General features: G+C 37.7%; 1 pseudogene; it reads right to left on the minus strand.

Annotated features, from left to right (window-relative positions):
- Positions 1–1660: 1660 nt before the first annotated feature.
- On the minus strand, positions 1661–2381 carry LOC133756683 (transcription factor Spi-C-like; annotated as a pseudogene).
- Between the last annotated feature and the right edge of the window lie 1326 nt (positions 2382–3707).

The raw sequence follows: 3707 nt of genomic DNA on the forward strand, positions 1-3707 counted from the left end.
AGTAACCGAAGTAACCGAAAAGCTCAATGACATTGGTCTGGACAGAGATTCCTTGGATCTGACTCCATAAGCACAGGCATTGAAAGCGAAATAGACAAATGGGCTTGCATAAAACCAAACACTTCTACAAAGCAAAGGAAATAAATTAAAAGAGTGAAGACACAACCCAGGGATTGGGAGAAAATATTTGCAAATCATGCATTAGATAAGGGGCTAATAGCCAAAATATAAAAAGAATGCATATACAATAACAAGAAAACAAACAGTCCTATTAAAAATGGGCAAAGGGTTGGAGTTCACATTTCTCAAAAGAAGCTATAAGACTAAAAACTATATAAAAATGCTCAGCATCTTTATTCAGATAAGTGAAAATGTAAAAATACTATAATGAGATATCATTTCATATTTGTTAGATTGGCTATTATCAAAAAATGTATGACTCACTTAATTTTTTTAGCTATGAAATCTTAAGGCCATGAATATATTTGGCAGAAATATTGTATCATATGTGATTATTACTTTAAAATTATTTCTAAAGCTGCCAAATATTTAAGAGTAATTTTTTCACCTGAGTATATGACAATAAAATGTTAAAATTAGTAGAAAGGGAGACTTCAAAAAGTTCCTGGGAAAATGAATTTAAAAGATAAGTTTAGGGACAGGTGGTTAGCCTAGTGATTAAGATAACAAATTCCACATCAGAGTCCCTGGGTTCAAGGTCTGACTCTGCTTCCAATTGCCACTTCCTGCTAAAGTGCACCCTGGGAGGTGGTGGTGATAGATCAAGTAGTTGGATCCCTGCCATGCACATGAGAGACCTGGGTTGAATTCCTGGCTCCCAGCTTTGGCCTAGCCTAGCCTCAGCCCCAGCCATTTTAGGCATTTGGGGAGTGAACCAGCAAATGGATGGGAGCTCTATTTCTCAATCTCTTAAGTAAATAAGTAATTTAAAAAGTAATAAGTTTACTGTGGTATTAAAAAAATTGAAAACCACACCTAATTTTTTTAAAATACACATTTTCCATGAACTTTTTGAAGACCTTCCCTATAAATCAAATCATCAGTGGCAGCATTGTTAATCTAAAAGTAAATGTTGCACAAAGAATAATAATACCAAGATCATTTAGTCTGCATTTTCACATAAGGGCTGGTCATCTGAAATAATAAATGTATGGGTAGAATTTCCCCCCAAAATAGTGTAGATTATATTCTATTTGATAAAAGACAGTAACAATGATGTTAATCATTCCCCTGCCTCTCCAGCGCAGCTGTCTCTTGGTATCTGTGGGGAGCTGGTTCTAGGACCTCTTGGGAAACCCAAATCCAAGGAGGCTAAAGATCTTGGAACAAAATGGCATAGTACTTACATAGTACTTACCCTTACCCTCCCATGCACATTAGATCACCCCTAGATTACTTTTAATGACAACTCAATGTAAATGCTGTGTAAATAGTTGTTACATGGTGTTGTTTAGGAAATAATGACAAGATGTTCATGCAATTTTTAAAAAAAATGTTTGTAATTTCTGACTGGCCGAATCTGTGGTAACTGTGATTTTGGAGAGCTGATTGTATTTGCTTGGCAAGAAAAATCCTGAAAAACATCCTGAAGCTTGTAGAAATTTCAAAACCAGAATACCAAGAAATGGGAGAGCATTATTTAGCAATCTGGGTGACTTAACTCATGACAATCAGCATATGCATAGTTGTGATTTGCATTCCAGGCATTTAAACTGAGTTATTCCTGGTCAGGTTGAAGGTATTGCAAGTAGAAAATCTCTTTGCCCAAGATATAAGCTGGAGAGAGTCTTTGGAGTATGGCTTCTCTGAATTGGTAAGTTAATTTTCTCCTGATATGGTGATTTCCCCAATTCTTCCATAATTCCTTAGTGCCCTGGCCACTGTCATAAGTAACGATCTTCCAGATGTCTTTTCTTTTCCCCAGAGTTCAGGCAGTTTTTCTGTTTCTTGATACAAATTGAAAGATGCCTTTGTTTTTATCGACCCACTGAATACCGGATGCCATCTCAGGATTATGCAGGGATTCCTGATGGTATTCAAACAGTTGGAGCTTCTTCCTGCCTATTCCTCTTTTTTTGTGGAAAAAAGAGTAGGTTGTACCAGTTGGTTTTCAGTTGTGTTCTGCAGAGATTGGTGGACATTCCTTTCAAGATACAGGTCTGAAGCATTGTTATTATGGTTCTTCATCTATGAACAGATTCCTCTGTAGGCACCGTTTGTAGCAGTTGGAGTTTCCTCTGACGTATGGACAATGGTTGATGAAAGCCAGGTAATTTTTGCTGGAAATCTCCAGATGAATGTTGCCTGAGTACCTCAAAAGCATCTTCAGGTCCTTGGCCCAGCTTGTCTTGTTCAACATAAGTTTATTTCGTGTTACCTGTCCATCCGAGTCCAACACAGCATCCATTAGTGCAAGGGTGGAGTTAACTTTCCCTTCTACGTTTTATTTTGAACTTATGCTTTTTCACAGGAGGGACAGTGATGTGCTATTTCAGTCCCTGATGTTGAAAGAACAGAGAATGAAAGATCTGCTTTGTGTTGAAGTAATATCTACCTCACTACAATTTCTACATGCTTGTCTTTCTGTTCTATTCTAATATTACCCAAAGGTATTACTCCTTTCTCACACAACAGCCCTTTAGATATTGATGCATAGCTGTTTCTTTGTACATCCTTCCCATAGACTGAACATTCACAGTTACTCAGATTGTGGTTCTTGTTTTTAAGGTGCTCTTTATTCAATTTATCTTTGTTTTTTTTTTTTTTAAATTTATTTATTTGACAGGCAGAGTTACAGACAGTGAGAAAGAGAGAGACAGAGAGAAAGGTCTTCCTTCCGTTGGTTCACTTCCCAAATGGCTGCTATGGCCGGCACTGAACTGATTTGAAGCCAGGAGCCAGGTGCTTCCTCCTGGTCTCCCATGTGGGTGTAGGGCCCAAGGACCTGGGCCATCCTCTGCTGTCTTCCTGGGCCACAGCAGAGAGCTGGACTGGAAGAGGAGCAACCAGGACTAGAACCTGATGCCCATATGGGATCCCAGCGCCTCAGGCAGAGGATTAACCAAGTGAGCCATGGCTCCGCCAGCCCTTATCTTTGTTTTAAAGTCACAGGCACAAAGCCTAACATCCTAGTTTTATTTCAACCAATGCAAATTGACCAGACTATCCCCTCCTTTTTTCTCAGTGTTATTCTTCTGTAACATCCATGTGACATTCCAGGATTCTATTCACAGATTATTCATAATCAAAGAAAGCTCTTCTATGTGCTGTTATAGTAAAAGGTAGAGGTTTAATTCTGTTGACTTGTTCCAGCCATTTTAGGGAAAACAAATATACATAATAATTGCATTGAATTTTGAAGGACTCAGTGATTCTGCTATCTATTTGCAGTGTTTTGGTAGGATTATGAAGAAACAAAAATATCCACAGATGAAATCTGTGAAATTAATTCAAAGACACCATAAGTTACTAGGTACAGGGAGGCAAAGCTTTATGAACATGTATTTGATGTGTGATTGATTTGACCTTTTCGCTTTCATTGGTTCAATTGATAGATTTTTGTTTTTATAAAGGTCAGTGTTTTTGTGTGTTCTACTTCAGCTTTTGTTTCTATTTTCTTCTTTGTCACTGGTTCTGTGTCTATCGCTTTAATTTAACATACAAAATATTCAATCTACCTTTCTCTG

The sequence above is a fragment of the Lepus europaeus genome, chromosome 3, assembly GCF_033115175.1.
Source record: "Lepus europaeus isolate LE1 chromosome 3, mLepTim1.pri, whole genome shotgun sequence".
In the NCBI taxonomy this organism is placed as follows: Eukaryota; Metazoa; Chordata; class Mammalia; order Lagomorpha; family Leporidae; genus Lepus; species Lepus europaeus.